This window comes from Macrotis lagotis, chromosome 8 (genome assembly GCF_037893015.1).
Source record: "Macrotis lagotis isolate mMagLag1 chromosome 8, bilby.v1.9.chrom.fasta, whole genome shotgun sequence".
Taxonomy (NCBI): Eukaryota; Metazoa; Chordata; class Mammalia; order Peramelemorphia; family Peramelidae; genus Macrotis; species Macrotis lagotis.
This window is the reverse complement of record NC_133665.1, coordinates 136,289,452-136,301,319: the sequence shown is the minus strand read 5'-3', so window position 1 is coordinate 136,301,319 and position 11,868 is coordinate 136,289,452. Positions and strand designations below refer to the sequence as shown.

At 38.9% G+C, this 11,868-nt stretch overlaps 1 long non-coding RNA gene across 2 annotated transcripts in view; it reads left to right on the top strand.

Moving 5' to 3' along the window:
• The first annotated feature begins 9,440 nt into the window (after positions 1-9,440).
• The window catches only part of LOC141496191 (uncharacterized), a 54,437-nt gene continuing 52,009 nt past the window's right edge, over positions 9,441-11,868 (top strand). For both annotated transcript variants that reach the window (XR_012470972.1, XR_012470973.1), the window contains exon 1: positions 9,441-11,373. This is a non-coding gene — a long non-coding RNA (uncharacterized LOC141496191). The remainder of the gene's footprint in view (positions 11,374-11,868) is intronic.

Sequence of the window (11,868 nt, the reverse complement as noted above, 5' to 3'; positions counted from 1 at the left end):
GCCGGCTGTTCCGTGCGGAGAATGTTACCCAGGGAGCGGCTCGGCGATCCTCTCCGGGGGCGGGGGGGGCGCGTGACTCCCCGTCCCCCATCCCCCCCCGGGCGCGGCACTGTGGAGACAGCCCGAGCTGAAGCATGCGCAGAAGGGCCCGCCCGCGGAGGCGCCGGGGCGGCGGAGGCGGGCAGGAGGCGGCGCCGGGGCGCGGCGTGTGTGTGCGCGCCAACGCCGCGGGCGCCCGCCCGGCACACCGACGGCCCGGCTCCTGGGCCCCCGCAGGGCCCGGAAGTGCCCCCGGCCCGTGCCCCGGGCGCGGCGCCTCAGTGTCCGCATCTGGACGGCGGGCCGGGATGCCGCCCAATGGAAACCCCCCTTCCTTTCCGACCCCCTTCCCTCTCGGGGAATTGGAAAGGTGCGGAAATGTGGCTTGTCAGCTGTATTCGGGGAAACCTTGCTCAAGTCCCCTCTTGGTCGCTTATGGGAGAGGGGATTTTCATTTCCCTTAAAACCGGGAGAATTGGGAAGAACTTGGTACCCCCAAGAGAAGCCAGAGAAACTGGGGAATATCTGTTAGAGAAGAAGGAGCTCCTTGGCGGTAGCGGGCCCGTCGGTAAGCATTGGGCACCCGCGTGCCAGGCCCGGCTGTGAGGGCACGGAGGAAGGAGACGAGACGCTCCCGGCCGGCCGAGCCCAGGCGGCGTGCCGATCCCGGCGCACCTAAGCCCGGAGGGGCAATTAGAGACCCTCCTGGGGTTTTAACTGGGCCGTGCGGGAAACCGGGAGGCAGGAAGGGAGACCGGCCTAGACACGGAAGGACCCGTAAAACCTCTGACGTGGGAAGGGGTCATTTGAGGAACCACAATCGCCGGATCAAAGACTATGTGGGAGGGGGTAGGAGGTGTAAGAAGACTGGAAAAGCTGGGGGGCAGGTTATGGAAGTCTTTCATTGTCAAAAAAGAATTTTTATTTGATCCTGGAAGGGGTTAGAGAGCCCCTGGGCTAGTTAATACGCGCATATCTTCCATTTAGGAAGATCCTTTGATAACTTTTTTTAAAGAATCAAAAAAAAAACCCCAACCAAAGACAAAAGTGAAGATGAATTAGAAAAGGATTGTAGAAATGATAAACTCCTGGGAGTAACAATCGGCTGTCAATAGTCTTATCTGTCAGCCAGTAGACATCTATTTATTACATGCCTACAGCATCTCCTTTCATGTAAAGAGATAAAAGATAATCCATGTCCTCAAGGAGCTTACAGTCTAACCAGAAAGACAACATGTAAACAAAAATGTACAAAATAAGGTACATGCAGGTTAAATAAATAACAATGAGAAAGCACAGGAATTAAGGATTAGGGAAACCTTGCAAGATCCAGGATTTTAGATGGAACTTAAAAATGAAACTTCAGAGATCTAGGACAACCCTGGGAGACCTGTTTTGGACAACACCACATTCAGAGGAAAACAAAATGAACCTTATATACACACATATCAACCCACAGAATCTGAATGGATACTGTGTTCACTTTTTTAAAATGTCTCTCTCTTCTGTCTTCCTATCTCATGGTTTTCTCTTTTTCCTTAGTCCTAAATCCTCATACACAAAATGACTCATATGTAAGCACATCAAACACAAATGAACATGCTCAATTTTTACAAGACTGTTCAGTGCTGAGGGGAGGGAGGTGGGAAGAGGGAGGGTGGTAGAAAAATGTGTAATATGTAAATGGATGTATGTTGAAAACCTTTCATAACATGTAATTGGAAAAATAAAATATCAAAAGAAAGGAGTGTACCTTCCTGCTGGAACATCTCTTTCCAGCAAGGATTCCTATATCTGTGCTCCCCAAGGCACTATTGATCCTTATTTGAGTCATACTTTATGGTAGTTTATTTGATTGGGTAGTGTGTTGCATCTCCTTTTCCTCTCCCTCTTCCCCTTTGATCCAAGCTTACAATAAAGCTTTGTATTAAACTAAAAAGAAAAAAAAAGGTATTTGAGAAAAAAAAAGCATTCCAGGCTTGGGAGACAACCAGAGAAAATTCTTGGAACTGAGCAGTGGAGTGTTTTATTTGTGGAACAGCCAGGAGACCCTTGTCACTGGGTCTTGGAGAACATATTGGGGATTAAAGTGTAATAAGACTAGAAAGGAAGGAGGAGGTTGGTTATGCTCTGGAGCATTTTATATTTGTTCCTGGAGACAATAGCGAACCACTGGGACAACCCTGGGAGATCTGTTATGGACAACTCAGTAGGGAGTTGACGTGGTCAGACCCACACTTTAAGAAAATCATTTGTGTGGCTGAATGATGCTCAGTTAAAGGTCAGAATTTCAGAGGAATTGAGATAAAACAGACTTCAAAAATATGTTTTTGTTTTTTTCTTTCACTAGATTTTAAAACTATTTGTCAGTGAATGTTGATCATAATGATCACTCTGGATCATCAGAAAAGGTTAAATTACTTTCTGTATCCTAAGTTTACTGAGGCAGAAAAATATCCCTTTAAAAGTCTGATAAAAAAAAGCTTTAGTATATAAATCGTTAATGTAATATCAAAATGGCTATATACCTAGAATACCCTCCTCCCCAAATTGGCAGATAATGTACAAGGTGTTTTACTTCTTTTAAATATGCCCTTTGTGCTTATCCCTAAGGGAGATCATTGGGCCCTGAAGAATGATGAAGGGAGGATCTTGAGCTTGTAGAAGGATGATAAAGGAGAATTTGCTAAAGACAGAAGCTTGTGTATGTCCTGGCTTTGCCACTTATTACTTTGTGAACTTGGAAAAGTCAACTTCTGATTTCAGTTTTCTTTTCAGAAACATGAAGGAGATGAACTAGATGATATGTTTAGGTCTTTTCTAGCTCTAAATGCGTCAAACCTAGATGTTCAATAAATGATTCTATTTCACTATGTGAGGTATGCCAGGAGCAGGTGGAATTTTGAGTTCTTAAAAAGAAATGAGAAGATGCTTGACCTATAAAGAGTTTGTTTAAGGAGCAGCTAGGTGGCGTAGTGGATAAAGCACCAGCCTTGGAGTCAGGAGTACCTGGGTTCAAATCCAGTCTCAGACACTTAATAATGACCTAGCTGTGTGGCCTTGGGCAAGCCACTTAACCCGTTTGCCTTGCAAAAACTAAAAAAAAAAAAAAAAAAAAAAAAAAGAGTTTGTTTATAGCTAGACATATAAACTAGTTAGGTAAGCATGTTTGGTGGAGAGGCCCATCAGTCAATACACACTTATTGAGAGCATGTTTTCTATACTTCCTGCCCCAGCATAGTGTTTTGTACGTATGTTGTTGAATAATGCACTTGACAAATATTCATGAAGTATCTGTCATGTGTATAGCATGAAAAGCATCAGGCTACAGCTGTGTCACCTTGGGCAAGTCATTTAACTTCTACCAGTTTCAATTGCCTCACCTATAACAAAATGAGACAGGCACTACCAACACCACAGAGTTTTAAGAAAACTGTTTTGTAAAATGCAAGTAAGGCATTAGATAAATGTAGTTATTTAAAATAATTTAAGCTATCAGCTACTTATAGCGAATTATAAATTATGTTAAAAGGTGGAGAAATCTGAAATATGCCCAAGCAAGAAAAGTTTAATAATAGGAAATGGTTTAGGATCTATCACCAGGCAGAGTAAATGATCAATGTTCAACCTAAAGTTCAAAGGAAGAGAATTTACTATAAGAAAAACCAAGGGGTGGCTAGGTGGCACAGTGGATAGAGCACAGGCCCTGGAGTCAGGAGTACCTGAGTTCAAATCCAGCCTCAGACACTTAATAATTACCTAGCTGTGTGGTCTTGGGCAAGCCACTTAACCCCCATTGCCTTCAAAAAAAGAACAGAAAAATCAAGAAACCTTTGAAGTGAAAATTCATACAAAATTAATCCTTAAATTTACAGGCATTACAGAAATTTAGCATTGAGAGTGAGGTTAAAGATGACTAGTCCAACCCCCCTCATTTGATAAGGAAATTGAGGCCTAAAAGTTTTCTTGTTCATGTGACATTTATTGGTAGAGCAGAGAGAAAGGATAAATGTTTTTAAATATAACTAATGAAACTTTCAGCCTGTATTGTAATCTAATCCCTCAGGATATCTTTGGGGGCAAAGGCCTGTCATTTCATTTGATGAGTACACCTTTTTCTCATTTGGGTACTCAAAAACATTAAATGGCCCTGATCTTCACATACTTGTTTATCTGGTTACCTAAGCTTTATCACACACACACAACCATCTTCAAATAGTGCATGTTGTTCTACTTTTGGGAGAGCTGTTTTGTGTGTTCCAGAAAATGGGTGTATTATTGGGAAGGCTTAATAGATTAATTATAACCATGACAAGGACAATTAGTCCTTAACCATTCTAAAACTAAAAGATTGAATAAGATAGAGGAAACAACCAGCTACCTATGTCATTCCAGGTCCAGAAAAAATCCCATATTGGACATGATTGGTGATCCCCATCAGAGACTCTATTCAGAGATTAGAGAGGGGAAAACCCCTCAAATGACCATCATTCTAGTTTCTCACCCAATGTTTTTGCCTGACCCCAATAGAAACCCGTGTGAAGTGAGGGAATAAGTCAACAGAGCCCTTAGCAGGCACTTACTAGGCCACACTACAAATATAAGCAGGAAAAAAACCCCTGCCCTCCAGGAGCTTACATTCTAATAAGAGAAGACCACTCAGAAAAGAGGACTACAGGGTGAATGGAGATGACTTCAGGAGCTTTGTAGAGAAAGTCTGAAGGAGACAGGAATTATCATGGAAAAGATGAATCTGTCCCAGACTTCTTTAAAATGGAGGTTCTCAGAGGAAGCTTAATCTGAGGGACAGGCTGAAGGGGGCCAGAGAAAACTTTCAATGTGTGGAGTCTAGGGTGCAATGAGTGCCCAGGATGAAGAGGTTCCTAAGGCATTGTAAAGAGAGATTAGCTAAATCGGGACTGAAGCTTAGAAAGGAACAATCATCACTCATCTGAAGCTCCATATATAGAAGTGCCATCATCTCTTCAACTCTCTTCCCTTGGGTGAGGGTAGGTGTAGCACTGTTATCAAAATGAGTTTTCTCATGGAACTTGGTGGTCCTGGCAGGAATAAGCTTTGTTCTTTCTGGCACCATCAGCAGCAAAGTGTAGGGTAGGTGGCAATTTCCACAAATTGAGGTGAAATCCTAAAGTATCTCCTGTCTGGGGTATGTGGTCAACACCCCGTTAAATGGCAGCTCTATAGAATTCTGTCTGCATTTCTAAAGGCAGCCACCAGGTGGCACTGCAGCTTCTTGGGAAAACCTGATTACCCTCCAGTACCTTTTTTATAGTGCAGCCTTCCCTCTTTTAAATGCAGATTATTGGGTTTTTGGATTACTCAGGCATCACTTCTTCCATTTCATTGCTTGCAAACATCTCCACCGGGCCAAGGGAAGAGAAAGGGGGAGATTCAGTCAAATTTGATACTTGTTAACAGCTCTGGTAAAAGGTTTGATATAAGGAGAAAGCTGAAACATGACTAAAATTCGGTTTTAAAAATCATCTGGCAATGTCAGGAATGCTAAAGCCCAGAACAAGCTGAGGCTTGCAGTGAATACTAAGGATAACCAGGAACTGGCTAGATAAGCCAGGCAGCCAACAACATTCACTGATTGCTTACTTATGTGTACCCAGCCCTGTACAGTAAGGAGATTAAAAAAAAATCTCAGCTAATCGAGATGTAGATGTATTTGTTGGAGGTCTCTATTTTTTGCTGGAGCACTTGAAAATTTCTTAACTTGTTTTAATGAAAGTTTCATTCTTCAGAAGATGGGGGTAGCCACTAGCAGTAGGTCTTGACTATTCAGGACCAAAGCATTAGAGCCAAAAGACCCTTAGAGATGATTAAATCCAACTCCCCCATGCCCCTTTAACCAGTGAGGCTAAGAATTGAAGCCACTTGCTGAGATTCGCACTGCAAATAAGCACTATCACACCAATTTAGGTTCTGAGGTCCTTTGACTCTGATTTCCATTATGTTACATTGCCTCCCAGAGGGTCCAGCATAGAAATGGTTGGATCATGTCCTCTTGATGGATATATGGAGGGGACTTTGGTGATTAGTATAGCCACCCCTTAAATCTGGGGAGAGTCCATTTCACGGAGTTCAGAAGAAGCATGTGTCTGTAAAATATGGCAGCCTCAGATTGCATGGAAGCCAATTTAAGAGGCATCAGATGTTCTGGGGACAAAACTGCAATGGTATTATCATATGTGACTCAACCAAAGAAGAAAACAAGAAACTGTCTAAAGACAATATGGCTGGATCAATTAACTCTGATTTCACAGAAAAAGGAAACAAGGGCAAATAACTGAACATGAATTCAAAAGTCTTAAGTCTTATAAGAACTAAAGCCCAGGAGCAGCAAAGATAATGGTGTAAATACAAAGGACAACAAAATATTTCTTTAAAAATACTATAGTGAGAATAATAGATCAAAAGAAGAATAGGACCACTGCTTTCTATTTGTCTGTTCCTTTGTGTGTATCTCTGATTTCAGTGGTTTAGAAACACTTGATTAGGAATTTCCTTCCATCAGTGCTGATTGTGACCCTTAATTTATAGTGGTAGGGTTGCTAAGTGATTTCCCATTATCACACAGCCAGTATGTATCCCAGGGAAGACTTGAACCCCAGACTTCCTGACAAGCATGGGTCTGAATCTCTTCTACCTTATTGCCTCTCTACTGAAGGTAATAATGGGAATGGAGAATAAAGAAAATACAGGCCTATTTAACTCCTACTTTTCCCATACCAAAGAAAGTGATTCTTAGGTAGAAGAATTCTATCAAGGTCAGTTTGTAGTGGGGTATATAGAGTGCTCCCTCATAGTTGCTTAGTTTAAAAACATCTTTTAAGCAACATTAAGATTTATTATTGAATTGAGATTATGGAAGGCCTAGAATGCTAAGGAAAGGACTTTGGGTTTTGTTTGTAGGTCCGGGGGATTCATGAAGGTTTAGCAAAGGAGTCCTTGGACTTGTCAATGGTTCTGTGAAGCAAGTGGGGGGAGGGGGTAATCTGCATGTCTCTGACCTTAACACAGAACAGGATTTACTCTTCTAAAGCAAAGTGGTGAAGTGGGAGTTTAAGAGCCCAAACTGGTGATAAATCTGTGACTAGAGACATTGTATAAATTGAGGCTTCCGGAATTTATCATTCACACTGCCTGCTGTGCATTCTTGTGCTGCTGCAGGATAAAATAAATTGGTCTCGCTAAGGGAACGGCAGGAAGCATTTGAATATTCCCTACTCTGAAATGGTAACCTTTTTTAAATCTGCAGACCTCCTCTCCCTGGAGTGGTGAGGGGCATATGCATAGAGGAGAGATCTTAGAAATCAGAAGTGATATGCACAAGTGGGAGTCAAAGTTGGGGCTAAGGCCCCTGCGCAAGGGTTCCTAGTAGCTCTCTGGGTAGGACTGACTAGAATTTAAAAAAAAAAAACCTTTATTTGAATACTCGAACGCTGTCTGTCTTACTTCTTAAAGTGAGTAGAAGATAATTTTGAAAAACCCATGAGCTCTTTTCTGGGGTACTTGGCTGCTGGCTTTCTTCCCATGGGAAGTCAGTAATACTATATAGAATACTGTGGTAAAAGAATGGATTTAGATAGATTAAACAGGTAGAGAGGTAGATAGAGAGAAGTAGATAGATAATATATAGAATAGCTTGATGGAAGAATGGATTTAGATCAATAAATTGAGAGATATGGATAGAGAGATGTAGATATCTATTGATACAAATATACATACACATGCATTCATAATCCATACATCCATATAGTTATATATGTGTCTATATGTATGTGTGTCGATATGTATATTTTATATATGTGTGTGTGTGTGTGTGTGTTATATACATATATATTTGCTCTGGTTTTACAATAGACAATTTGAGGGATCTTAACCCCAAGTGAACAGCTTAGGCTAGCTCAAGAATATATATATTCTTTGAAATTCTGGACATAATCTTTTGAGCTTTAAGATAAGAGTTAATGGTTTGAAGTTCTCAAAGTAATTAAAAAAGAACCTTCTCCTTTCTAAAACTGGATATTAATAAAGCTAATTTTCACTTATCTGTGGTAATGTTGGAAAGACAAGCATTAGAAATGGGATCCAAAGATAATCCTAAAGTCATATTTTGGTCAATAATTTCAATCTTCTTCCCCATTAAACCTTTTTTTTCCCCAAGAGAGACTACAAGAAATTAAATTGGTTTGAGTGTAAGCTCCTCCAGTTTCCCTTTTCCTTCATAGTGGAGGTTTAAGTAATTACCAGAATGGTCAAAAAGGACGGGAGAAGTATTCTTGGTATTCATTCTCATGTCTTTTCAATGTTTGATTGTCGTACCTTGGCAATCATGATGTAAGTTCCTCAAGAGCAGGAGTTTTATCTTCTGTTTTATTGAATTTTAGAATCATAGACTATCCAAAGTTGGAAGGTAGCACAGAGATCACCTAGTCTAACCTAAAATGAAGAGGACAATTCTCTATGACATCCCTGACAAATGATCATCCAACCAGCTATCTCTTAAAGAGTGTCAGTGATAAGAAATACATTTCATTCTGAGTCACAATTATAATCTTTATTCCACAGGAAAAGTGTAATTTCTTTAAGATATTCAGTACAGTCATGCCTCTCTATGTCTTCTCTTTTCCAAGTGAATAATCCTAGTTACTTCATCTGATTCTCTTATAGTATGATTTTTTAGTCTAACTATCCCTTAAATATATTTTGGATGTTTTCCCATTATAAACATTTCATATTAGACATTCATCCATTGTAAACTATGGCATCCAATTTTTTCCACAAAAGAAACCAATTATATTGAAACAATTATCATATATATATATATATATATATATATATATATATACATATACATATATATATATATATATAAAAGTTCACAGCAGATTAAGAACCCCTACTCTACTCTACTGCCAGCTATTAAGACACCAGATATTATATATCTAAACTACAATATAACAGAACTATCATGTACCTCACTCTGGACCCTGTTATACTGTTATTATAGCCTAATATCAAATTAGTTTTTTGGGGGGGAGATTGTTGATTGTGCTTTTAACATGTATATAAATATATATATATATATATATATATATATATATATTATGAGTTTCAGTTGTATAACCTTGCTTCCTATATTTTTATACTTAGGTAGTTGACCTTTTAAATCCAACCATAGAACTTTACATCTATCTGCAATAAATATTTTATTCAAACCATCGTTTTAATGTGTTAAAATCTCTTTGAGTCTTGATTATGTAAATCAAAGTAATTCTATTATCCAATGTGTTGTTTATTGCTTCCATTTCTATATTCATATATATATATATATATATATATATATATGTCTGTCATAGTTATATCTTTAATACTTTCATTTAAGACACTGAAAAAAAAGCAAATAGATTATGGCCCAAAGACAGATCCTTGGAGCACTTGACTATTTGATATTGGTTTAAAAGAGAATACATGAGTGGAAAATATTATAGAAGAATGAAAAATAATTAAATTCAACAACCAACATTTGATAAACCTGGTAACATAAGTTACTTGAGTTAAAATTCCTTATTTGATAAGAAATTTCTGTTGAAAACTAGAAAGTAACTTGGCAGAAATTAAGCTTAAACCAGTATCTGATGCCTTGGAGCACAGTATGCTCAGAATAGATACATGACTTGAATATAAAAAATTATTCCATAAAAAAATAAAAGAGAACAATATCAGGTTTCTTGTCTTAATCAAAGATAGAAGAGAACACAAAAAATAAATAATTTTGATTATGTAAAATTATACAGCTTTTGACTAATAAAATCAATGTTGTCAGGATGGAAAAAGAAACTACTGAGAAAGATATTTTTGTATCAAAAATTTCTTTTAGGTATCTGATAGCAAGGATATATAAGAAATTGACATAAGTATATTAAATCAAGAACCATTCCCCAATGGTTAATGGTCAAAAGATATGAATAAGCAATTGTCAAAGAATAATTGCAAACTACAATCATATGAAAACTTACTGATAGTAAGAGAAGTGCAAATTAAAACAACTCTGAGGTTTTCATCTCATGAGCAACAAATTGATAAAGATATAAGAAGATAAAAATGAACAAAGTTGGAAAGGATGTGGAAAGACAAATTTTAATCCTTGAGAACAGGAGTGAAGAGTATCTGGTCCTTGGGAAATCATTTGGTCTGGTGATGCCATGGCAACCACAGATGGAACTGGAAATTCATTATATCCAGGAGTTTTTTAGGGGTAACTTAATTAAATATTTGTCCAAATATAGCTAGCTAATTTTTAAATCTCTATTTTTGTATGGTCCTCAAATGATGTCATAAATATCCAAATGACCCTTGACAGAAAAAAGATTCCCCATCCCTGCTCTACACTCCCAGGCTTACACCCAGGATTTCTTTATTTTTTAAAATTTTATTTATGTAAGGCACTGGGGTTAAGTGAATTGCCCAAGGTCACACAGATAGGTAATAAGTTTCTGAGGCTGGATTTGAACTCAGATCCTCCTGACTCCAGGCTGGTGTGCTCTATCCACTGTACTACCTAGCTACCCCTCCAGGATGTCTTTAATAGAACATTCCAGCCTTGGCCTTCAATCAGGGATGGGGGAGCCTTGGTCCAATAACAACAACAATAAACTAGAATTCTATGTATTTATAATGACCAAGTCTGGCCCTAGAGAAGAGTTGAGAAAATGTACCCAATTTCCTCTTTGTAGGTTAGACACAGATGATGTATTGATTAATTTTATGTAACTGCTTTTCTTCCATATCTTTCAAAATCTTTGTTAAAAGTCATACAGATCAGAGAAGACATGTATTAAGAAATGAATGTGATGTGAAAGCAAAAGGTGTCAATATTCATCAGTAAAATCCATCTGGCAAAGATGAGTTGAAGCCAGACTGTGAGGGGCATTAAAAGCATTAAAAAAAAAGAGTTTGTGTTTTACCCTATAGGGATTAGGAAGACACCAAAACTTCTTGAGAATGGAAGAAGCGTGTTGAGACTTGTGTTTTGGCAGCTATGTAGAATATGGGGAAGGGAGAGGTTGAAAGCAGCAAAACCAGTTAGGCTACTTCAAAAGTCTAAAGTTAAAGTGATGTGAGTCTGAACTTGAAGGTGTCTATGTGAGTGGAGAGAAGGGGGTACATGGGAGCAATGGTGCAGAGGGAGCCCTCAGAAGATTGATGGGATATTGGTGATGAGAGCGAAAAATTGGGGATAATTCCAAGTTTGCAAACCTGAGTGACTGGAATAATGGCAGAGCCCTCAGCAGAACTAGGCAGGTCAGTACAAAGAATAGGTTTAAAGAAGAAATATAATGAATTCTGCTTTGTCTATGTTGCATTTGAGATGGTTACTGTACATCCGCATAGAGAGAGCTAGCAAACAGATGGTAATATAATATATGAATGACTATTTGAAAGTCAGCTCCTTAGAGATAATGAGTACATGGAAACTGATAAGATCATCTAGAGAAAGGGAAGAGGATCCAGGGTGGAGTTGTGGTGGGCACTGAAGGAAGAGAGCAGCACCATGGAAACCAAAGAATAAGATAATATTCAGGAGGAGAAGAGTGTCAAAAAGCTGCCAAAAGGATTGAGAAAAGGACATTGGATTTAGCAGTTTAAAGATCATTGGTAAATTTGGAAAGAACAGTTTTAGTCAAATGATGGATTGGGAAGCCAGATTGCAAGGGGTTGAGGAGGGAATGGAAGGTGAGAAAGGAATAACAAAGATGACATTTTTTTTAAAGCAATTTGTGAAATGAAGAAATATAG